Source organism: Arvicola amphibius, chromosome 6 (genome assembly GCF_903992535.2).
Source record: "Arvicola amphibius chromosome 6, mArvAmp1.2, whole genome shotgun sequence".
NCBI classification, from domain to species: domain Eukaryota; kingdom Metazoa; phylum Chordata; class Mammalia; order Rodentia; family Cricetidae; genus Arvicola; species Arvicola amphibius.
This window is the reverse complement of record NC_052052.2, coordinates 138,962,753-138,987,670: the sequence shown is the minus strand read 5'-3', so window position 1 is coordinate 138,987,670 and position 24,918 is coordinate 138,962,753. Positions and strand designations below refer to the sequence as shown.

At 43.1% G+C, this 24,918-nt stretch overlaps 1 long non-coding RNA gene across 5 annotated transcripts; it reads right to left on the bottom strand.

The window, feature by feature from the left end:
• Nucleotides 1–1,668: 1,668 nt before the first annotated feature.
• Nucleotides 1,669–14,508, bottom strand: LOC119817942. 5 transcript variants are annotated; one of them, XR_005285971.1, is made up of 4 exons: nucleotides 13,734–14,052; nucleotides 11,499–11,699; nucleotides 10,621–11,216; nucleotides 1,669–2,469 (listed from the first exon to the last, which is right to left on the bottom strand). It is a non-coding gene; the product is annotated as an uncharacterized LOC119817942 (long non-coding RNA). The 5 variants fall into 5 exon arrangements; XR_005285973.1 differs by having other exon boundaries at nucleotides 1,669–2,423; XR_005285972.1 differs by lacking the exon at nucleotides 1,669–2,469 and adding an exon at nucleotides 3,276–4,030.
• Between the last annotated feature and the right edge of the window lie 10,410 nt (nucleotides 14,509–24,918).

Sequence of the window (24,918 nt, the reverse complement as noted above, 5' to 3'; positions counted from 1 at the left end):
GATCTTAAATACGCTTGACCTTCCTTCTGACCCCTGACAGTGTTTCTCAAGCCTGGATGTATATTTGAATCATCGAGAGAGACTTCAAAGCCTATATCGTATCCCCACACCGGAAGAATTCCAGTCTCCAAGGCAGGGCCGAGGCAAAGTGGTTTTTTTAGTGTTCCCAGGTGACGGTGATGTATCCTTCAAAACCAGACCAACAGGATGCTGTGGGCACACATCAGGACCGCCCAGAACGACTGAATCAGTCACTATGTTAATTTAAGTAAAAGGCTTGGATGAGGGCAGTCATCTCTGGCTTGATGAAAAGTGGACAGATATGAGACACATTATGGAAGAAAATCATTATGATTAGTGAGTGGATGGATTGGATGTAAGGACCAAGAAAACAGAAGTCTAAACTGACTTAGAAAGCCTGGATCAGTAGCATATGTCAGTATTCTTAGCACTTGGAAGGTGGAGGCAGGAGGATCAGAAGTTTAAGGCCAGCCCTAGTTGTACTGGTATATTATTTGTATATGTATATTTGTATATGTATTGGTATATTTATTTGATAAATAAATGTTGCCTGAAGACCAGAGGCAAAGCTAAAGCCACTAGAGGTCAGGTAATGGTGACACACGCCTTGAATCCCAGGATTAGGGAGACAGAGGGGTCTCTGTGAGTTCAAGGCCACCTTGGGCTACACAAGATTAGGGCAGAAATAAATCCAGGTGGTGGTGGCCTACACCTTTAATCCCAGTACGAGGGAGTCACACCTTTAATCCCAGCACTAGAGGGAATATAAAATAAGAAGAGAGAGAGAGAGGCTGTCTGCTCCCAGCCTTGGTAGAAGTAAAACTTCTCTAGTGGCTTGGCTGCTTTGCTTTTCTGGTTGGATCCCAATTTCTGCCTCTGGGTTTTTATTATTTGTGCTATACCTAGCCATATAGTGAGGTCAAGACTAGCTTGGAGTGCATGAGATCATATATCAGATAAACAAAAGACTCATGTGGAGAAAAAGAACCCTTATGCACTAATGAAAATGTAAATTTATACTGTGATTGTAGAAAACCACATGTAGGCACCTCAAAATGATAAAATTAGAAGTATCGCGTGATCCAGGAATCTTATTGCTAGGTATATATCCAAAGGAAATTAAAACAGCATTCTGAAGGGACAGCTGTTCCACCTTGTTCATTCATTACAGCAATAGTTGACAGCCAAGATGGGGGGGGTCAAATAATTTTTCATCAACAGAATGAATTTTTAAAATGTGGCTAAATAGAACACAGCATTCTATTCAGCAATAAAGAAGAAAATCATATCATTTGCAAAAATATGGGTGAACTTAGAGGATATTATATTAAGTGAAATAAGCCATGCAGAAAAATGCAGCATGATCTCATTCTAAAAAATGTTGATCTCATGGGGAGAATTGAATCCACCCCTCCCCAAAAGCACCTGGTGGATGGGGGAACCGGGAGATGAGAGGTGTTGGTCCAAGTTATATATTACAGTTAGGTAAGTTCAAGAGATTCGGTTCCCATCACCCATGCCAGTCCACCTCCAGTTCCAGGGGCTCTGATGCCCCCCTTCTGGTCCTATGGACCTTGTACTCATGTGCACAAATCCACAAGAGACACAGATGCTTACACATAATTAACTTTTTGCATCTTTAAAAACTAGTGTGAAGCAAAGCACATTTTATTATACATATATATGTTACAAATACTTCAAAACATTGTGTTGTATACATGAAATGATATAGTATCACCTGTCATTTAAACTCCCAAGTTTCTAACCACAGCTCGTAGGTGAACCAAGGCACAATTAGCTGCTGTAGGAAAGACAGTGTAACTGTTTTCTCCGAATACTTTTAAGTAACCCCATCTTTACAGCTGTGGTGCTTTGTGTTTGTAAATTCCAGCACGTGGAAAGTGAAACAAGTCCAGGGTGGGGATGGGGGGTGTCTGGAATTCAAAGACAAGCTTGAACACACAAAACCTAAAGGAAACCCTCCATCCTAAAACCAGGGTCACAGAACAGGCCCAGGGCTTCAAGAAACCTGCCACCCATAGAATGTCAGAAAGCAGCCTGCAGCTTCAGGGAGGGGTAGAAGTGTACAGGCGAGGAAGGATGACAGGAAGGGCTCTGTCTGTGCATCCATGGGGGAGTCGCCATTCCTGCTGGACTCAGACTTTCTAGTGTGGCTGTAATAAGGCCACCCACTCTCCAGCCCATAATCTCTCACCCATTGCTCTGTAAGGAAGCCTAATAACCACATTGATTCCTCAGAGTAAACTCAGATGAACCAGTCCTCAGAGTGTTGGTTTGTTAGTATCTTGGGAGGAGGAGATGTTTGTGTCTCTCTTAGGGAAGACATTTTAGCAGCAGGTTCGATCTCACTTGTACTTGGAATCTGAAATGGTTCATCGCATCTAAATTCGGAGCAGAATAGATGTTACCAGAGACTGGGAGTTGATCCTATAGGGATAGGGGCATGCAAGCAAATGGGTCAGTACCAGGTGTCGGTACAGTTTCTTTACATGCATTTACGGCACCTTCTCCAGACAACGCACTAGTCAACCTCAGAGCTTCTTCAGACCCCCCCCCCCCCCCCGCAGCAGACTAGGCACACACCTCCATGTAAGTTTTTCTACTCCTACAACAATACGATTTGGATAGTTTCTGTTTGTGGATATTCCCAATGTTTCAGGGTAGGAATCATGAAAATGCTGAGAATTCAGCTTGAACTGGTTTGGGGTGCACACTCATTGAGGCAAAATTGTTCCAAAAGTGAACTTTTAGGGAAACTTTCATACTTACCATCTGTAGTTGGTTTTTTTCACTCTTTGCTCTTTGGGTGCCCATCACCTAGCTCCCAAATAAATCCACGGAGACTTATTCTTACTTATGAATGCCTGGCCTTAGCTTGATTGGTTTCTACCCAGCTTTTCTTAACTTAAATTATCCCATCTACTTTTTGCCTCTGGGCTTTTAGCTTTATTCTATGTACCTCTCTTTCCTTCTTACTCTGTGGCTTGTGGCTGGGTGGCTGGTCCCTGGCATTCTCCTTTCTTTCCTTTTTTCCTACTCCTCCTCTTCTCTCTTTTCTTATTTATTCTGCCTGGCAACCCCACCTATTTCTCTCTCCTGCCCAACTATTGGCCATTTAGACCAATCAGGTGTTTTAGGCCGGCAAAGTCACACAGCTTTACTGAGTTAAACAAATGCAACATAAAAGAATGCAACACATTTTTTGCATCACTAAACAAATGTTCCACAGCATAAAGGAATGTAACACACCTTTAACTAATATTCCACAACAACCATTTTGTGCTTATGAATAATTAGGTATGCCTATAGTTAAAATCAGATGCATTGTGAGAAAGGACATGCACAGTAAGGGGGGAAAAGTTACATAATCTGTCAATCAGAACAGAGAACCACCCTATTTAGTAAATAAATATCTCTTGTACCATATAAAAAGAAAGCCCCAAACAATAATCAAAGCCTAAGTGGCCTCAGTCATATTTAGTATATATTATCACTTTGCTTCAAAAAATTATTTTGCTACTTTGCAATCTGTGTTAACCCTTATTTTTAGTTCTTGGACAAAAGGCCAAGAATCTGGAACCAACAAGTCCGCCAATAAATGTATTTTGTCTGTGTTTTTGGTAAAGGTAAATTATGTAGATAAGGTCTATTCTCTAGTTGGATACAATTTTTAAAAAAAAATCCAAAAAAATCTCCTTGCCAGTATCAAACAACAATAATGAGGAACAAGCATGAATGAGACGATGATAGGAATAGGAATGGACAAAGGTGAGGGACTGGGGCTTTGCTGGGTGGTGGGGTGGGGAGCTAAGCACACTGACTCCTCTATGTGGAGGACACAGTGGACATCTAGGCCAGGGCACAGGAGCCTGGAAGGCACACAGGACTGAGACAGCAAAGGGCAGTCGCACAGGAATAAAGGCACCAAAAATAAACCTGCAGCCTTGGTCGGCTTTGTCTGATCCGGTGGCCTAGAAACGGTCAAATTCTGAAATTGGATTAAGGAAATCCTGGGTTAGTATAGCCCTGGGGCCTGGGAGACACAAACCAAGAAGCAGTTGTCATAGGCCTCAAAGTACTTCTATAAATAACTTCCAATATGATTTCATACACACACTCCAACTTGGGCTCTGTGGTGTGTGTGTGCGTTTAAAGACGGGGTCTTCTGTATCACACCTATGCTGGCTTTAAACTCTAGGTCCTACTACTCCTGATTATTTGATCCAAAGTGGGTCCCCCCCCCAAATGGCAGTGCTGGTGACAGTGTCCTAAACAAAAGAACTCTGACCAGGTAAGCAGAAGGATTGTTACTGGGTAAACAGATACCTAAATTCAGCGTTCCTCGGGAATCTCATGAGGTGGGATTTTACTTCCCTGGACCTCTCATAATCAACCACCTCAGGCAGGGCATCAAATTCCCAAGGTGAGCTGGACAGCCTGTACCAGCTCAAAGGTCCAACTCTGACGACTGTCGTAGAAAATCTGCTTGCTTTTCAGACTTCTTGCTTCTCTCTGCCCTCCTCACTATCCTAGAGATAACCTTGGTAGTTGGATCCCCAATAAACCTTTCTTTCTACTTAAGGAGTGGTCTGGTTTGGTGGCTTCAGGGCACCCTCACTTACACTGAATACTGGAATTATTATTATTATTATTAGGCATATGTTATGTCACCGGGTACAACTTCAAACATTTTAAAAATAGTATGTATACCATCTGGGTATGGTGGTGCATGCCTGTAATCCAGCACATGGGAAGGTGGATCAATATTTCAAGGCTCTCATCAGCAACAGAATTTGAGGCTAGCCTCGGCTACCCAAGACCGTGTCCCAAAAAACAAATGTAAAAATCGAGTATACTTTTCCTAACTTAGATTTAAAGATTGTACATATGCATTTAGACATGCCTGTTTATGAATCACCACACTTGTTACTTTGCACTGTGAGATATGAAAAGTAGGCAAAGAGATGAGACGCAGGGAAACGCAAAGCATAACTTCCAGATGCTGTTTTATCTGCGGCACAGTGGCTGCACCTGAACTGACGGCTGCCTCAGACGCTGACAACACCTCTGCAGTCTTTGCTGCCTTGCTACTGAGGCTGCGGCCCTGGGGCCTTCACCTCCTGCTGCCGTTGCCTCTGCTGCAGCCTCAGTTGCCTCCATGTAGGGGGGAAAATGTTGGTTTATTTTTTTTTTTACTACGTCTATATTGTTTTATTTTACCAATTTAGACCTGGGAGCCAGATGCTACAGTGAAAACCTACTAGCTCAGAGAGGCAGAGAAAGCACCCAGCTACTTCCTCCTCCCCTGCTGTCCCATAAAGAGGGCTATCCTATGCCATCTGAAACAAAAACAACAGCATATCCTTCCTGTGCCTCTCTCTCTCTGATCTCCAGTCTTCCCCTCACTCTCTATTGTTACTTCTGGTCAACTGGTTGATTGCTCTGCCTATAGACCTATGGTTGGCTTTATTTAAATAGTGCGATCTATTCACAGTGTGAACAAACATCATGCAACATTTGAGGATTCATTTTAATAAGTTAGATATTTACTATTATTGTACTAGCTTGATAGAGGTACCAAATACAAAGTACCTATGGTGGTTTGAAAGGAAATGCCCCCTAAAGGAAGTGGCCAGCGCTTTCTCTTCCCCATGAGTCCTGCTATCACTCTGTGTGATACTAGTCACATAAGAGACAGCAGCCCCTTCTTAAGACCTCGTCTCAACTCAACTAGTTGTGTATGTCTTCAGCAGCCCTGTTTCCAAATCAGAACATTCTCAGGTACTAGGAGTGTCTTCTATTTAAAAAAAAAATAAATTTATTATTAAAAAAGCTTTCAGATCAAACCATTTCTTTCTATACACATACACAACTGATTCTAATACTCTTGAAAATTTAAAGTGACATAGATAACATTCTTGAAATAATAAATAATAAAGAAAAGTTAAACCCCTAAATATGCCAGAAATGTTAGAGAAAATTAGGAATTAATACTGGTGGCTATTGAAAGATACCTATGTGTCCTGTACTAAAACTTTAAGTCATTTTATTGACCCTATGGGGGCCATCTAATAGCACTAGAATTTATAGATAGGAATCTGAAGTTTAAGAAAAGCTAAATAAACTTCTGAAGGCATAGGAGGCAGCAGCGATGTTTTTAAAATGACATTGTTGGCCGGGCGGTGGTGGCGCACGCCTTTAATCCCAGCACTCGGGAGGCAGAGGCAGGCGGATCTCTGTGAGTTCGAGGCAAACCTGGTCTACAAGAGCTAGTTCCAGGACAGGCTCTAAAAAAAAAAGCTGCAGAGAAACCCTGTCTCGAAAAACCAATAATAATAATAATAATAATAATAATAATAATAAAATAAAAAAAATAAAATGACATTGTTATTCCTTGAAAATTGCATTTAATGCCATCTTGATCATAGTTACACAAAACTTAGCCACCAAATTCGTGTCTACCTTTTTTTAAGGCCTGTGTGCAAGTGCCTCTAGCCACAGACTCATCCATACCCTGAGAATGGGATGGTATCCTGGCCATAGTTGACCTACCAGGGGTCACACCCTTATAGAAAGCTGGCGCTCCCTTTCCCAGCTGCTATCAGTTGCCAGTAGTACCTCAACTAGGGATGGGCCTTCAAACAGAAAAGACCAGAAAAGAAACTCCTATGTCACATAATCAAACTCTAAAAGTACAGGAAAAAAAAAACCAACATATATCTTATATGACACAGTTCGATCCTTATGGTTCGCCAAATAACCTTCCTTTAAAAAAATTCAAAATAGTCGAGCGGCGGTGGCGCACGCCTTTAATCCCAGCACTCGGGAGGCAGAGGCAGGCGGATCTCTGTGAGTTCGAGACCAGCCTGGTCTACAAGAGCGAGTTCCTCCTGGAACAGGCTCCAAAGCTACAGAGAAACCCTGTCTCGAAAAACCAAAAAAAAAAAAAAAATTCAAAATAAAAAATGATTTATATGTGAGAGTCAGCAGTTTAGTAATTTATATTCAGTATTTCTTCCTTTTCAAAACAAAAAACAATGGGATGAGAGAGCTGTCTCAGCACTGAGGGGGATATTTGCTCTGCTGTCCTTAGGAGTTTCAATGCTGCAGTTTAAGTTCACAGCAAGGGGCAGCAGGGGGGGCAGAAAGGAGAGTGTAGCCAGCAGTACAAATTCAGTGTTTCTTAACACTCAGTCTTTATCATCATACTTAAAATATCTGTCATAGCCAGGCGGTGTTGGCACACACCTTTAATCCCAGCACTCGGGAGGCAAAGGCAGGTGGATCTCTGTGAGTTCCAGGCCAGCCTGGTCTACAGAGCCAGTTCCAAGACAGCCAGGGATATACAAAGAAATCTTGTCTCAGAACCACCCCCCCCCCCGAAAAAACCCTTATTTATAAATCTAATTATTTCATATAATTAGGAATATACATTTCTAAAATCTTTGCAGATTTTGGAGTAGTTAGGGTGCTGGGGAGAACTTTTGCTTAAACATTTTGTTTTTAATTCTAGTTTCAGAAACAGCTCCCAATGGCTTGGAATTTCCATAGTGGCAGATGTAGTTTTTCTTTTCACGGCTGACTTTTGCTTGATCCTTGGATGGGGCCACTCAACAGAAATGGAACATTCAGTCCTGTTCCTATCCTCATGGGAGAAAAGAAAGGACCAGACACCGAGTTAATTTCCGTCACACCTATGTTATAAAACCTCTACAAGCCAGGCGGTGGTGGCGCACGCCTTTAATCCCAGCACTCGGGAGGCAGAGGCAGGCGGATCTCTGTGAGTTCGAGGCCAACCTGGGCTACAAGAGCTAGTTCCGGGACAGGCTCCAAAAGCTACAGAAGAAACCCTGTCTCGAAAAACCAAAAAAAAAAAAAAAAAAAAAAACTAAAAAAACCACCTCTACAAACATCCCTAAGATTCCGGTTGTTGGAGACATCTATGTGGCAGGAGCATAGCACATCCAACCCCATGGTGACAGGAGCTCCTGTACTTGGGACCCCTCTGGACTGCGTTCTAAGAGGCCTTTATTTGGCTGTCCATTTCCTCCTTCTATAGTGGTTAGTCTTATTGTCTGTTGACTGGATGGAGAAACACCTTGATCAGTAAAGCTCACCTTTGGGATGGGGGTGGGGTGTGAGGGAATGGGGGTACACATCAATAAGGGTGTTCCCTGGGTGATCTCATGAGGTCTCTGGCCTTGTGAAGGCTTTGATGCTTTCACAGACTCATACCATGGGGATGGGGAAAACTGTGTCAGGGGGGTTCTGGCTGGAGAAAGTAGGTCACTCGGAGTGTGTCTTGGAAAGTCATGCCTTGCCCTGCCTCTTCCTGTCTTTGTTCTGGTTCCTGGATGTTGAGTTGAACAGTTCTGAAACCTCTGAAATGGGGAGATGAAATAAACACCCCTCCCTTGAGTTGCTTCTGCCATGTGTTTTGTAATCTCTGTTCATCTATCTATCCATTCTTCTGTCTGTCTGTCTATCTATCTATCTATCTATCTATCTATCTATCTATCTATCTATCTATCTATCATCTATGTACCTACCTATCATCTATGTGTGTGTGTGTATATATATTATATATATATATATATCATCTGTCTGTCTGTCTACATCTTTTGTAATAAACCAATAGATGAAAGTAGAAAGCATTTTCAAGTTCCATGAACCAGTCTAATAATCAGCGGTTCTCAACCTCCCCAATGCTGTAACCCTTTAATACAGTTCCTCCTGTCACGGTGACCCCAAACATACAATTATTTCACGGCACTTCATTATTGTAATTTTGCTGTTGTTATGAATTGCATCGTAATTATCTTATATGAAAGGATATCTGATATGTGACCCCTATGAAATGGGCATTTAACCCTCCCAAAGGGGTCATGACCCACAAGTTGAGAACCAGTGTAATAAATTATGGTTTTGAAGAGATCATGGGAACCCCCACTTTACAGCCAGTTGTTTACAAGTACGAGAGGCCCAGACCTGTGACTAGTCACTTAAGTGGGAAGTGAAGGAAGCCCTTAACTACCCGGGTCTGTACCAATTGGCATCTAAACACTTGCGCGCGCACACACACACACACACACACACACACACACACACACACACACCAGGTTCAGGGAGCAACCCTATTAATAAATGAAGGCAGTTGCTTCTGAAAGGATTTCCTCTTTTGGAGAGAGTACTGTGAGAAGGCCGGGTGTTGGGGTGTGTGCCTTTAGCCCCACACTCAGGAGGCAGAGGCAGATCTCTGTGTGTTCAAGCCCAGCTTGGTTTACATAGTGAGTTCCAAGTTAGCCAGTAGGATTTTGTCTCATATATATAAATTTCCAGTGTTATCAAAAACTATACAGTTGTGTCACCTCTGGGACAAACTGGTGTCAAGCAGGGACATGGAATTGCTTTACTTGTTTAAATTTTCCCAACAGTTTCAGTGGGTTTTTTTACTCTATTTATAAAACAACCAAAACGCACCATTTCCCAAATTAGTGTTTAAAAACAACTAATTAACACCAGACAGATGGAAAGTTCCTAGCTGGATCCTAACAACAACAACAACAACAACAACAACAAACTCTTTATATAATTAAGTGCATGGCACGGAAAAAGATATTTTCTTTTTTAAAAACAGGGTCTCAGCCGGGCGGTGGTGGCGCACGCCTTTAATCCCAACACTCGGGAGGCAGAGGCAGGCGGATCTCTGAGTTCGAGGCCAGCCTGGTCTACAAGAGCTAGTTCCAGGACAGGCTCTAGAAACTACAGGGAAACCCTGTCTCGAAAAAAAAAAAAAAAAACAACAAAAAAAAAAACAGGGTCTCATTCTGTAGCCCAGACTAACCTCAAACTTGCAGTGACTTTCCTGCCTTATTCTCCCAAGTGCTGGGATTCCTGGCCTGAACCACCAGGTCCAGCTCACAATCTAGAAGGCTGAGGGTTTGGATGAGTGGTATAGCGCTAGCCTAGCTGTGTGACCTTTGACCTTTGACCCCATGCTGCTTTCACTTGTTTCTGCATCTGTTAGAGCAGTAGAAGGAAAATTGTTTCTCTCCTCCCGCCATGGCTGTTACCAACTGTTACCTTCACCTTCCCAGAGCAATAGAGACGGCAACCATTGAAAATATAAACAGGGAGGAGATCATATCTATATTTTTCCTGGGAAACTATGAAAGGAAATAAGTCCTTTTAAACAGTCAATTATCTTCTGTGTTTTGCCATAGTGATAACAAAACACAAAAGCTCACACAGACCTTAGCTAGAAACATGGCATTGCTTCAAACAGTCTGCTCCTACTCCCATTCTATCCACATGGAAACCCACATGAAATTCCTGGGGCTTGGGTATTAGAAATGTCTCAGCCACGTGGTGAGTAGGCTCTAAAATGCATCGACTGCCCCGTGGCAGTAAACAACTTACAGGTTGGGCATCCCTTAGTCAGAATGCTCAGGACCACTGTGGTTTGGGGTTTGGTTTTTGTTTGGGACTTGGGAAAATCTGGATCCACATAGTAAGATAGGTTATGGGTGCATAGGATCCAAGTCAACACACAAAATTCAAATTACGTTTCATACTTACCTCATACACATAGCCTAAAGACGATTTTATACATCATTTTAGCAAATCTGTGTTTGTGATTCATCTGTGGCATCTCATGTGTGGCCAGGTGTGGAGTTTTCTACTTGTAGTGTCCCAACGATGCTCCAAAGGGTCAGACTTTGGAGTGCCGGGGGTTTGTGTTTTCTGATTAAGGGCACTCGGTCTCTAGTAGATTTTTACCTATTATGTTAGCCACTTTTCTCATTGTTCGTTTCTCAATGAGCTGAAAATAAGGAGTCAAAGAGAGGTGGGTCTGTTTTGGTTCACAGTGTGAGAGTTCTGTCCATATATGAAGGGAAGGCATGGTGATTGGAGCAGCTTGTGGCTGTGGCTGTGGCAGCAGCGGGGAGGCTGCTTGTTCACATCATGGTAGGAAGAGAAGGCGAAAGGGGACAGGCAGTGGGGCTGACTTTCAACTTAAGGTCTTCTCCTAACAACCCAGTTTCTCCATTTAGGCTCTACCTCCTAAAGGTGTCAAAATCTCTCAAATATGTCCGTGCCTGCTTGCCTATAGAGGCCAGAGAAGGCAATACATTCCCTGCAACCGGAGATAGCAATGTACATGCAGACAAACGCTGAAACACAAAAAATAATAGTAATAAAATTTAAAAAGAAGAAAAGTAAGTTGCAATAGCCCATCATCCCTGGACAACTGGTATAAAAACCTCCCACATATTCATTGAACACCTGGTTCCCATTGGTGTTGAGAGCTCACAGTGCCCCTGGCTTTCCCTCTTCCCCATTCCTCTTCCCATTTCCTTACTTCCCCTCCTTTCCCTTTCCTCCACTTCTCTTCTCTTCCCTTTCCCTTCTTTGTTTGCTGAGTCAGAATCTTATTGTGTAACCCAGCAACTCACCTTACATCCTAACAGGACTTCGGGCTTGGTGTCTTCCTTCTCAGTGTCCCAAGTGCCGGTGTTGCAAACCACCGAGCCTGCCAGCCCTGCTTTCCGATTACCTTCCCAACTAGGTCACATCTTCACAAAGAGTCACTTCTTCTCACAGTTCACAGCCAAACACTTCCTGATTTCTTCCCTGGGTGGCAGTCTATAGGCTCCCTGAAGACAGAGATAATACTTACGGTGATAAAACAGACTTCCTGTTACTCACACTGTGTCTGCAGCCTGACTTTGTGTGTGAATGAACAGGGCTGGCAGAATCTGGACTGAGATTTGGCAGATAAATTGGAAGACATTGTAGAGAAAATACAGTCTGATTATATATTTGTGTTGAGTAGCAGGGGTGTTGTGAAGGAGAAAAGCATAGTATTATAATCTCCTAATTTTCCAATGTGTCTTAGATATTTTAATGTGTGAACTGTATGTCTGTTAATGACTATGCTCCTAAATTTCATTTTCTTTTCTTTTCTTTTTCTTTTGGTTTTTGAGACAGGGTTTCTCTGTGTAGCTTTGGAGCCTTTCCTGGTACTAGCTCTCGTAGACCAGGCTGGCCTTGAATTCACAGAGATCCGCCTGCCTCTGCCTCCTGAGTGCTGGGATTAAAGGCGTGTGCCAGCACCGCCCAGCAACACTTGCAATCCCAGCATTTTTTTTTCTAAATTTCATTTTCTTTGGGGTCTATAAAAGACAAAACACTTCTGGTACATGATGGTGAGTCAGAGGGTATTTGTTTAAAGAACACACTTCTTTTGGTGCAGATTTTAGATAAAATCTTCTCTTGAGCTTATATTTAAAAAGTTGTGCCCCAACTCCACCCCCAAATCATATTGACAGCAGTCTCTTGTAGTTACCTGGGACATACCTAATTCATCCAGCAGAGGGTGCTCAAACATCACTTTGGCGCCATGAGGCGCCACATCCCTTTTCTGAATACTAGAGACACTGGTTCAGCCTCATCAAGTTCCTACAGCAAATATGTGTCCAGTTTTGTAAATATAAGGTCGTAGAACTAAAGTTCTCTTTTACATGTGCCTGACTTTTTATATGGGTGTTCGGGATCAACTCAGATCCTCACTTTACCCTTAGCCATCTCCCAGCTCCCTAATCCCTGCTCCCTAATCTTGAGGCAGGGTCTCATTTACCCAAGACTAGCCTTGGACTCGCTATGTAGCAGAGGGTGATCTTGAACTTTGAATCCACCTCCAATGTGCTGGATTTACAACCATGCCCCACCATTCCTGGTTTATGTGGTATCTGAGGTCAATCGCATGGCTTCAGAGATGCTGGTCAAGCACTCTACCAATAGAGCTGGATCCCAGTTCCCTGGTGTCTTAAAGCAAACCACACATCCTTCCAGAGCTCCGGAACTTCAGCCCTACTGTGCTTCTGGAAGGAGAGCCGGAGGCATCCAAAGATCACATCCACAGCTACTGCATACTATACACTGATCCATCACAAGAAATAGCTGACAATGTTTAATGTCATCAGAGGCAGAAGCGCAAAACTGGCTTCGGAATTATCCTAGCATTTTCAAAATTAGCACCTGTGGGCTATACTTATCACCTCCACGTTGTTGCCTGGTGATGAGTCCTGCTAACGTGGAAAATGAATGCATCTTGGTTTTGGCTTTTTAATCTGTTGCTGTATACAGTTTATGGGCTGAAATAAGTGGTAGGTTATTTCTCAGTTTAAGCATTTCTCTAATCCAGTGGTTTTTCAACCTGTGGGTGTCACAATCCCTTTGGGGGCCAAATGACCTTTTCACGGCCATTTGAACATCAAAAAACACAGATATTTATATCACGATTCACAACAGTAGCGAAATTATAGTTACGAAGTAGTAACAAAAATAATCATATGGTTGAGGTTATCATGACATGAGGAACTGTATTAAAGGGTTGCAGCATTGGGAAGGTAGAGAATCGCTGTTCTAATTCATGTTCAAAGCTATTTGACTTTCGTAAGAAGAACACTGTCATTTAGGGGTACATGAGGAAACAAAAAGAACACTAGGCTTAGAGCAGAGGGTCAACAACCCAAGGGTTGAGTTTCTGCTGCAGACTGGACTAAATAGAAACAAAACATCAATGCTCGATGACACTTCTCGCTTAGGGTCATAAAAGCGAAGTAGCAAGCATGGAAGTCAGTAGCTCTTTCTCCCACGGTCTGGAAAAAGAGTATATGATCTCTTACCTTAGCAGACTTGAGGGGACTCTAAGATGGGTTTGCAGCTAGCCACAGGCTGTGGGCCTCCTGCAGTGATCTCTGTCCCTGCAACACTGGACTGTAATCCCAATAAGCAGAGAAGCTCCCGGCTGGTCTTCTCGGGAACCTAGGCCCTCCTGCCAAGACAGAACCGACAAGTGCCTGACCAGAACCAAGCTGAAGGATGCCTTATATGCATGTGTTAGTGACAGAGAGCCAACAGGAGTCAAAGGAACCATAGCTACTACTGATTCAAAGAAAATACTGGGTTCTTAAATAAAGGCATTGGCGGAGAGATGCTGGCAGTTTCCATGTTTGGACAATGTGCTTCCCACTGGGGTTCTGCCAAGAAAGACAGCCAGGGCATGGTAAGGCCTGGGCGCTCATCTGCCTACACGACATGCCATTGGGTTCTGGAAGGAACAGAAGCTGCGGTCAGCTTCAGAGCCTATTAACACCCTACTCAGGGATCTCCTCACACTAAGTGGGAGTGCCTGCTACCTGCTCTAACTCACCTCAGCAGAGTCCTCTGTCTACAACCTCGGGGTGATGAGTGGGAGACATTAACTGTACCTGGCTTACCTGCCAATTTTACGCAACTCCCACCCAGTTCCACAGACCGGCTGATCAATAGGTCTCTGTTGATTTAGCTTGGCGGGGTGGCTGCTTTATGATAACACTCGGTTTCCCTTGTTAACTTAAGAAATATTTCAAAAACGTCCATGAAATGCCGAGAATAACATAGCACCGTGTTAACCTCTCGGGATGCGTTGTCTCTGATGTAGAGGCTGCAGGTTAAGGGCATGGACTTTGGAGTAGGAGTGATGTGGTCTCCAAACTCTGCTTGGCTTCTTATTAACTATGTGTTCCTGGGGAATTGAATTCACCTTGTTAACCCTTGGCTTTCTGTCTATGAGATGAAATTGACAACCAGCTCAGTGGGCTCTGGTCTAGATTAAGTGAGATAGGAGAGGCTAAGTAGGCAACTCGATGATCAGGTGCATGCTTAGAAAACAGGAAGCCCTGGGTTCGATTTTCAGTCCTGAAAAATAGTCAAGATGAGAAAGTCTATGCAAAGTACTTCCAAAAATGCCTGGCTCATACAAATACCTCAAAAACAACCATTATTGTAACATGTTTACATTCATATGACTGAGACCTACAGTGCAATAATAAAGTTAAAAAGCATATTGTATAAAGACTGTCTAATGAAGGAGAAAGAGACAGAAAGTATAGATCAAAAGGAAATGAAAGACATTACCAGTCCTTTCCAGTGTATGAAACTTTATTAGATACAGATTCAAATGAATTAAGTACTGGCCAATGGTATAAGGAATTATGGCTAACTTAAAACGTAAAAACCGCATAGAAATCATAGTTTTATAAAAGAAAAGTTTGGGGTCTGGGGATGAGATCGTCTCTAGCATGTGTAAGGCCCCAGGTTCCATCCCCAGCACCACTGAATAATTAACTGATTGATCAATTAACTAATTTAAAACACCTGGAGGGGTAGAGAGATGGCTCAGTGGCTAAGAATACCTGCTGCTCTTGTAGAGGATGAAAGTTCAGTTCCCATCACCCACATCTGGCTCACAGCTGCCTGTGACTCCAGTTCCAGAGGTTCAAAGGCCCTCTTCTGTTTCCATGGGTACCTGTTGGTATGTGGTGCATATATACTCAAGCTGGCTCTCATGCATCCTTTCTCTCTCTGTCTCTCTCTCTCTGTCTCTCTCTCTCTGTCTCTCTCTCTGTCTCTCTCTCTCTCTCTCACACACACACACAATCACAAAAGAAAAATTTTTAAAAAGCAACTGGGGCCTAACTTGGGTTGTCAAGCTTGGGCAACAGGGGCCCTTACCTGCTACACAGATTCTATTTAAACTCTGATCATGCATTTCCTCAAAGAATCTTTAAGTGTTGACAGGAGGGAAGAAACAACCTGGTATGCTCACAGATTAAAATTTATAGCATGGGATTTGTTCTAAGCTAATATAGGACAAGGAAGGTTAAATGATGAAGTGTTTACATGAATCAAGACTTGCCATTGAGTTGATACTCAGTCCCTTTGTGCTTTAAGTAAAATGAAACATCCCAATAGGAGTGGTTTACAAACAACAGAAATAGCTGCCTGGAAGTTCTGGAAATGTGGAAGTCTTAAAATGGAAGCACCAGTGAATTTGGTACATAGTGAGGGCCCCCTTTCCAATCCACAGACCACATCTCTTTTTTATGTATTTATAATTGTTATATGCATTGTGTATGTATATAGTGTGTATTGTGTGTGTATTGTTTGAATAGTGTGTATATATATAGTGTGCATATGTAGTGTGTGTGTATGTATGTGTGCTCATGTGTGCACGTACATGTGTCATTGTGCACGTGGGAAGGTAAGAGAATAACATTTGGGAGTCAGTTCTCTCCTTCCCACATGGGTTCTGGGGATTGGACTCAGATTGTCCGGTGTGCAGTACAAGCCATTTTATCTAAAGAATCGCCTCACTGGCCCAATAGACTTCATTGCTTTGCTGTATCTTCTCAGGCAGATGGTCAGGAGACTCTATGGGGATCTGTTTTATGTAAACATTGATCCCAAATATGGTGCAGCATTCTTGTGATAGTTCCTCTTCGTTGTCAGCTGAGCTGGCTTTGGAATCCCCTAGGAGACCCTCTGGATGTGTCTGTGCAGGTGGGCTTTGGAATTCCCTAGGAGACACTCTGGATGTGTCTGTGCAGGCATTCCCAAGAGGGAAGACCTGCCCTAAATGGAGATGGCTCCATCCCATAAACTTGGGTCCAGGTCTGAATAAAAAGAGGGAAAGGAAGCGGCGGACATGAACATCCATCTCTTCCTGCTTCCTGGCTGCAGAACAGTGTGACCAGCAGTCAGGTGACCAGCTGTCTCACGCTCCTGCGGCCACAGGTACAGCCTCTCTCTCTACCACACTTCCTCTACCCTTCAAATGTTGACCAAAACAAAGCCATCCTTCCTTAAATAGCTCTCACAAGGCATTTTGTCACAACCAAGTGGAAATTAGCTAACACATCTACTTAGCACCCACTTAGCTCCCAAAGAGTCCACCTAACCCCATCACCTTGAGGATTAGTTTCAACAAAAGGGATTTAGGAGCGACACACCCAATATCAGATATATTTACTGTGGGCTGATTTCCTTTGGGAAGCAGATGAAAAACAATTGCTATAAGGGAGAGCATATTTCTCTTCCTCCCTCTCTCTGAATATATGTGTGTATGAAAAAGAGAGAGAGGGGGAGGGGGAGAAAAAGAGGGAGGAGGAGAAGGAGAGAGCACGAGAGAGAGAGCTGGACAATGGAACCATTCCATCCCCTGAAAAGCCAGCAGAACTAGAACAAGTGATCCTGTCTGTGCTTTCTGCTCCCGCATGAGCCTGTGGGCACAATGGTGAAGAGAAGCAGTTAGGCCTAGATCAGGGGTTTGCCTCAGCCTACAACAACTCCCTGGGGCAAACACACCTGGCTCTCTGAAGCCAAGGCTCACAGAAATGGGGAAATAAAATGACAATGAATAGTGATGACTATTGTTCAGGAGCAAGAAACAAAACTTTTAGATATCTTTAATAAGGACAGCCTGAAGAAGGAATTTTTCTTTGTGCGTGTGCATGTGCGCATGCGTGTACATGAGTGTGTGTGTGTGTGTGTGTGTGTGTGTGTGTGTGCGCGCGCGTTTGTGTGCATGTGCTTATGGGGGACAGACATCAACTGATGTAGGAGTGTCTTTCTATCTATCTGTTGTTTCATTGGTTAATTAATAAACTGCTTGGCCTGATAGGTCAGAACATAGGTGGGTGGAGTAGTCAGAACAGAATGCTGGGAAGAAGGGAAGTGAGTCAGTCGCCATGATTCTTCCACCCGAGATGGATGTAGGCTAGAATCTTTCCTGGTAAGCCACCACCTCATGGTGCTCCACAGATTATTAGAAATGGGTTAATCAAGATGTGAGAATTAGCCAATAAGAGGCTGGAACTAATGGGCCAAGCAGTATTTAAATGAATACAGTTTCCGTGTAATTATTTCGGGTGTAAAGCTAGCCGGGAGGTGGGGCCGTCCCAAGGCAGCCCGCCTGCCACTCCTACTACAATCAACCTCAGCGTCGACTACTTGTGCTGGTGTTACAGGCTCACACCACCATGCAGTACTGGTATTATAGGCTCACACCACCATGCTAAACTTATTTACATGGGTTCATGGGCTGGAATCTTCATCTCATACAGTATGCACTTTATTGGCTGAGTCATCCCTGAGCCCCGTAGGCATTTCAGTGTTTTATGTGTTTAAGGAAGTCACCTTTTTCTTCACTATTCCATCTGTCAGTTGGTACTGGAATCACAAGAAAGCACGTCTGTGATTCTTGAGTGTTCCCCCAAAGGCTCATGTAGTAGGGACTTTATCATCAGCCTGGCACTCTGGGGAGGTGGTGGAATCTCTAAAAGGTGGGGTCTAATGGGAGGTTTTGGGTCATGGGAGTCATGCCCTCATGGGAGGGGAGGGTTGTGGGGCCTCGATTTCTTCCTCTCACTTCCTGGCCAGAGGTGAACAACTGTGCTGCACCAAGGTCTCCCTGATAGGATGCCCCTCGCCACAAATCCAAAGGCAACAGAGCCAACCCCCCCTTGGCCTGAACCTCAGATGCTTTTCCGCAGCAACAGAAAGCCTATTAGCAAAGCTTGGCAATGAGTAGTTTTCTCTTTAAGCCACCTTTGAGAGGAAGGTAGAGGAAGAAAAGAAAAACACTGAAAATCCCTCCATAGCCACATTAACACATCGTCCCATCCAACTTTGTTTCCTCCGGAGTCTGAACGGCAGGCTTCCAATTCCATCTCACAAGAAAGTCTTGGCTTGTGGAGCCCAGAGCCATGGGTGTACATCTCCAGAGAAAGGCTTACAGCCAAAAGGTGGGGATTCGGTGTCGGCGGGCACTTCAGGATCACTCCTTTCACCATGACATGCAGGGTTTTGTTTTTAAATTTCAAATCAAAAAAAATTAAAGTTTTTATTCTATAGAAATGCTTATAGATTCTCAGTATTTGAAGCCTTGGCAAGAGTTAAATTATTTCATGCCACTCAAATGACATTCAAATGCACATTGAAAAATTATTATTGTTAGTCTACACATTCAACTTCTGGATCCTGAATAACCCTGAATTACTGTTAAACAGTAAGACCAATCCCATAAGGTTTTAAGGTTTCCATCTGTATTGGTTACTTTTTCTCACAGTTATGGTGAAAATGCCAGACAGAAGAACTTTATTTGAGCTCTTGGCTTTAGAGTGTTCTGTCCAGCTATTAGAAGAATTACCAATGGAGGTCAGAAAACAGAGAGTGAACATGCCAGCATCTGCCATTTGTCCCCTTTTCTTTTTTACAGTCCAGAACTCCAGCCCATGAGATGGCACCACTCAGGATGAGTGTTCCTCTTCTTGTTAACCCTTACAGACACACCCAGAGATGTGCCCCACTGGTCTCCTAACTGACCCTACATCCAGTCAAGTTGACAGTGAGAATTGACTGTCACACGTTCTTACACACTGGGATGTCACTGGATGGGAACACGGCTCAGTTGGCTCTAGACCAATGGGTCTTGCCTGGCTACTGGCTCGATCAGCATTTTATTAAACAAGTACAAGAAACAAATCTTTACAGAGTAAAACCTTTGTCCCACAGCAGGTGGATGCCAGGCTGGTGGCTCACACTGATAATCCCAGTACTTGGGAGGTTGAGGCAGGAGGACTGTTACAAGCTTGAGGACAAGCTGGGTTATACAACCAGTCCCAGGTCACCCAACACTGCATAGCAAGACTATCTCAAAATGAATCAAAGCACAAGCACAAAAATTAAACATGGGTGTGTTTGCTTTTTGTTTTAACCTTTGCCTTTTTACTTGAGTAAGGGCTGTTTACCTGTTCCTTAAAGGATCTAAGTTAGTGTCTAATTGTACGAAGAATTCTGAATGTGGCTAGACATTTGCCTTTATGAGTATGTTGTACTTTCCAAGAAATGTTATTGGAAAACATGTCCAAGAGATTGTCTGGCCACTGAGCATGGCTTAAAGCAGGAGATAAAATTGTGTATTTAGTCAGATGTTCACCTAGCAAAGTCCAAAAGCTAGGCAATGTTTGCTAGGGAGACAGGAGGTAGAATGAGCATTAGGAGAACTAGGTGCATTCAAAGTTGCATAATAAACGTGACAACTATAAATGCTGGGCCCCTAAAAAGACTTTTCTGTATCAAAGGTCAGGAACTACTAAACTTCATTTAGGAATGTCCTGTTGCCTTTGAAGCATCAGGTATCATCCTTAGAGTAGTTGAGCACAAATTCAGCTGGCAACATCACCAGGCTTTACCCAGTTTCACATCAGGGCAAATGGTTGAGACAGATACCTATGATGTATATGTACATCAAAGGGCCAGGGACAGAATCTATGACTTGGCCCCAGACTTGCTAGCTAACCTTAATATATGTGCGCTTCCTAGAATTTAGTCTCTTGCACAGTGAATCACAGCTATCGTCAGACCTGGACAGGCCCTCCAGGCGCCAGGTGGCACAGGTTTCCTCACTGCTGGTACTACATTTGAGAGAATGTTAAAGCCTGAAAAACACAAACTGCAAATGTGCTTAATAACTCGAACAGTAATTTTTTGCTTCTGTGTGACTTAACTGTGTTATGCATGTCTCATGTCTTTGCGATAACTGGAGCCCAGGCATCCAGTTATTGTCTTCAAATGTGTCCATTCTGTATCATGCAGACCTTGAAGGAGGAATAGCCACATCTATTTCATTTCATCCGTGTAAATGGCATCATTGAGTCAGTGGAGTTTTTTTTTAGGAACTATATTTCTATTAAAACATTAAATTAATATACTTTCAGAAGATCTCTGAGCCCAATTTTTAGACTGTCATAGAAACCCTGGGTGGCATGGGGTGAACAGAAATAACAAAGACCATGTCTATCTCTAGTATGAGCTGAATGTTTAAGACAGTTGGAAGTTTGCATTTTTAGCTAAATATGAAACTAACCTGAAGCATTTGAAAAATCCATTACAAATTTCCCTTGGGCAGAACTAATTTTACTTTAATGTTAGACTATATTTTTGTTCCAGGAGTTATATCATCCACATGCTTTAGAGAGGCAGCCCAGGATTTCATTAAAAACTAAAATAAATAAAACCCTCTTCATGACGGATCCTCCTGCATTCTGATCCGTCCCCTTTAGAAGCACTGCGCACATGAATTCTTCTGGGGTTTTCCTTATGCATTCATTGAAAGAGTCACTCTGTTTTCAGAACGATCAGAAAAGGAGTAAAAACAAGTTGAGCAACAACAGCTGACGTGGCAGTGTTGATGTGGGCAAGTATTTCCAAATACTATTTATTCTTTTCTATTTTTTTCTTTTGAGGCAGAATCTTGCTAAGCAATCACCAATTAGTCCCAAACTGGTGATCTTCTTGCCTTAGCCTCTCAAATGCTGGGATTTCAGGCAGGTCACCACTCCCAGCTAGGATAAAAACTCTATCCTTGGCCTGTCTCCATAGCTCAGTTTTGGACTTGCCATTCGCATTTTTTGCAATTAGTAAATCCACTTTTCATTTTATACCTGGTGCTTACCTGGTGTTCCTATGTACACTGTATTCCTTAGGTAACTGAAGAGTATGTGAGAAGGTGTTTCTTTCCCAATAATCTTGGCTAGCACCTGAAAAAGGAGTGTGGGGCTAATAGAATACTTCAGTTGCAGCACTAAGGAATCAGTGAGTGAAGCCATTTACTGTTACCTAAACATCACAAGAAGCGTGGCAATCAGGTTTTTGGTTTGTTTGTTTTTGTTTTTTACTTTCCTGATTGGGAGGGGGATCCACTACCTCATCAAGAACTCCTGTCAAAAATCTAACCTGAGTCTCACCAAACTTTTGTTATAGTAGCTATGCCAAAGGCACCGAGCTCATGAGCTCATATGAGTGGGATGCTGGCATTGAAATCCAAACTGCTGATACTCTTTAGTCCAGATGATTGCATTGACAGCTTATCCACTGAGAAGAAAATGAAGAGACGGATGAGGAGAAATGAGGTTAAAAGAGATTTGGAAACAGAAGAACTGAACGCAGCATCAGGAAAGGGGACGTAAAGTAACTGGAAAGTTGTGCGTGCCTAGTCTATGTTTATTGACGTTCAGAAGTTATGACCAATTTTTAAGACATCGCATAGTATTATTTTGACTGTGATTTTGTAAAAATTTTGTCTTTTGGGACATACTAAAATACTTACAAATATTATATCTTCTTTTGCTTCAAATAATGCAAGGGAAGTAGATGGAGATCTAGATAATACGAGATTAGTCATAAGTGGCCAATCCTTGAAGATGGTATCTTAGGGTTTCTATTGCTGTGGAGAGGCCGTGACCACGGCAACTCTTATAACAAAAGCATTTACTTGAGGGGCTCTGCTGTACAGCAGGGTTTCTTAAAGGAGCCATATTGGGGTTTTGTTCTTGGTTTTTAAGCTTTCTTGGGCTCGACATGGAAATTTGAGCCTCACGTTGGTACGTCAGAATGTAGTTGTTTGGTTTTTTTACTCTTTTGCCCTTTTGGCTCTTTGTTCTTAGGGTCCTGCCACCCAGCTCCCAAATAAATCACACACATGGAGGCTTATTCTTAGTTATAAATGCCTGGCCTTAGTTTAGCTTGTTTCTTACCAGCTTTCCTCATCTTCTCCCTTCTACCATTTGCCTCTGGGCTTTTATCTTTCTCTATTTCTGTGTATCTTACTTCCACTCTTACTCTGGTGGCTGGCTGCCTGGCCCGATGCCCTCCTGTCCTTGTTTTATCTTGCTCCTCTCTTTCGTTTCTCCTTCTGTTTATACCCTCTGCCAGCCAGCCCTGCCTATTCTTTCCCCTGCCTCGCTATTGGCCATGCAGTTCTTTATTAGGCCTTCAGGTGTTTTAGACAGGCAAAGAATCACAGCTTCATAGAGTTAAGCAAATGCAGCATAAACAAAAGCAACACATCTTTACATAATTAAGCAAATGCTCCACGGCATAAACAAAAGTAGCACACCTTAAAATAATATTCCACAACAGTAGATGATGTATTTTTATCGTGGTTCCTGTGGTAGTTTGAATAGGTATGGCCCTCATAGACGCATGTGTTTGAATGCTTGACCAATAGTGAGTGGCACTATTAGGATGTGTAGCCTTGTTGGAGTAGGTGTGGCCTTATTTGAGGAAGTGTGTCACTGTGAAGGCGAGCTTTGAGGTCTCACATATGATCAAGTCACATCCAGAGAGGGACCCAGTCTCTCCTGCCTGCGGATCAAGATGCAGAACTCTCAGCTCCTTCTCCAGCACCATGTCTGTCTGCATGCTGCCGGGCTTCTCCCCATGATGATAATGGACTAAACCTCTGAGAGTATAAGCCAACCCCAAGTAAATGTTTTCCATTGTAAGAATTGCTGAGGTCATGGAGTCTTTTCACAGCAACAGAAACCCTAACTAAGAGAGTCCCCTTATGCATCAGCCTGTTATTCCCCTCCACCATCTTGACTTCTTTCCAGCATGGCCCCTTCCTACTTTCATGTCTTTGTTTTGGTGGCTCAGTGAACATGAGTGTGGGTTTATTTACTGAAACAAGGTCTTCTTACCCGTGGCTAGGGGTGGGGCCTCAGGAGCCCCTCCCCCGTGTGCAGAGAAGGGCTCAACATTGGGATCTTGTACAGGTCTTGTGCAGGCAACAACAGCTGCTGTGAGCTTGAGATTCTAACGGTCTCGGCATATACAGAAGAAGACACCACGTCACAACACTCCTCCCCATCCTCCAGCACTTTCATTCTTCTGACCCCTCTTCTGTGATGGGCCTTAGGTCAGGTTGTGGTTTGGAGCAATACTGATGTTGCATTTAGGGCTGGGTACTCAACAGCTGCCTCTCCTCAGCGTTTTGAACAGTTACGCATCTCTCCACCAACCATTGCCACTGCCCAAAGAAGCTTCCCTGGGCAGAAGTTAGGTTTTATTGCTGGTTAGGTTTTATTGACTTGACACAGCCTAAAGTCATTTGGGAAGATAGACCACAGTTGAAGAATTGCCTCAATTAGATTGGCCTGTGGCCAACATCTGTGAAAGATTGTCTTGACTGGTGACTGATGTTAGAGAGAGCAGCTCATTTTGGATGGCTTCAGTCCTGGGTAGATAAGTCTGGAATATGTAAGAAAACTGGCTGAGAAAGACAGAGAACAAGCCAGTAAGCAGCATCCCTCCATATTTTCTACTTCCATTCCTCATGTGATTGCCCTAAGTGATAGACTGTGGCCTAGAAATGCAGGCCAAATAAACTTTCCCCCAAATTGGTTTTAGTCAGCATATTATACTATATAACACAAGAAGGCAAACTAGAACACTGGCCAGGTGTGGGAATAAACAAATATTTAGAAGGCAGCTGGATAGCGTGTATGTTTAGCAAAACAATAGTAACAGGTTTTCCCCTGGGACCTATGGATTCCCCAGATATGGGCTTTTGACAAGATTTACAATATCAGGTATGAGTGCATTCCTGTGGAGTGTGCCTCGGATCAAATCAGGAAGTAGTTACCCCTACAACAGTCATGCCATTATTGCACGAGCAGTCACATTTTGCCTGGAGATTCAGTATTGTGGTGCCCAGGTCCACCTTTTGGGAAGATCGGAGAGAAAGGGGGGGAGGTTCTCCCCCAGCAGCCTGTACACTGCATTCTGGCACTATGAAAGCTAGCCAGCAGGGAGGAAGATTCCAGATCAGTTCCGGCTTGATTTCTTTGCAACCCAAAAGTGTGACATCTTCAGCAATGGGGTTTTACCATCTAGTTCCAGCAGGCAACCCTCAAGGCTTTTCAAACCATTGAATACCATTGCATTTCTTCATCTCTATCTTCACTAACTTGTTGGACAATTAATGTTAATTACATACACCGAGACTAATCTCATTTTGTTTACCTCTGTGCTGGCTGGTTTTATGTCAGATTGGCATAAATTTGATTCCTCTGGGAAGAAGAAACCTCAACTGAGAAAATGCCCCCACCAGACTAGCCTGCAGGCAAGCCTATGGGCATTTTCTTTTTTTTCTTTTCTTTTCTTTTCTTTTTTTTTTTTTTTTTTTTTTTTTTTTTTTTTTTTTTT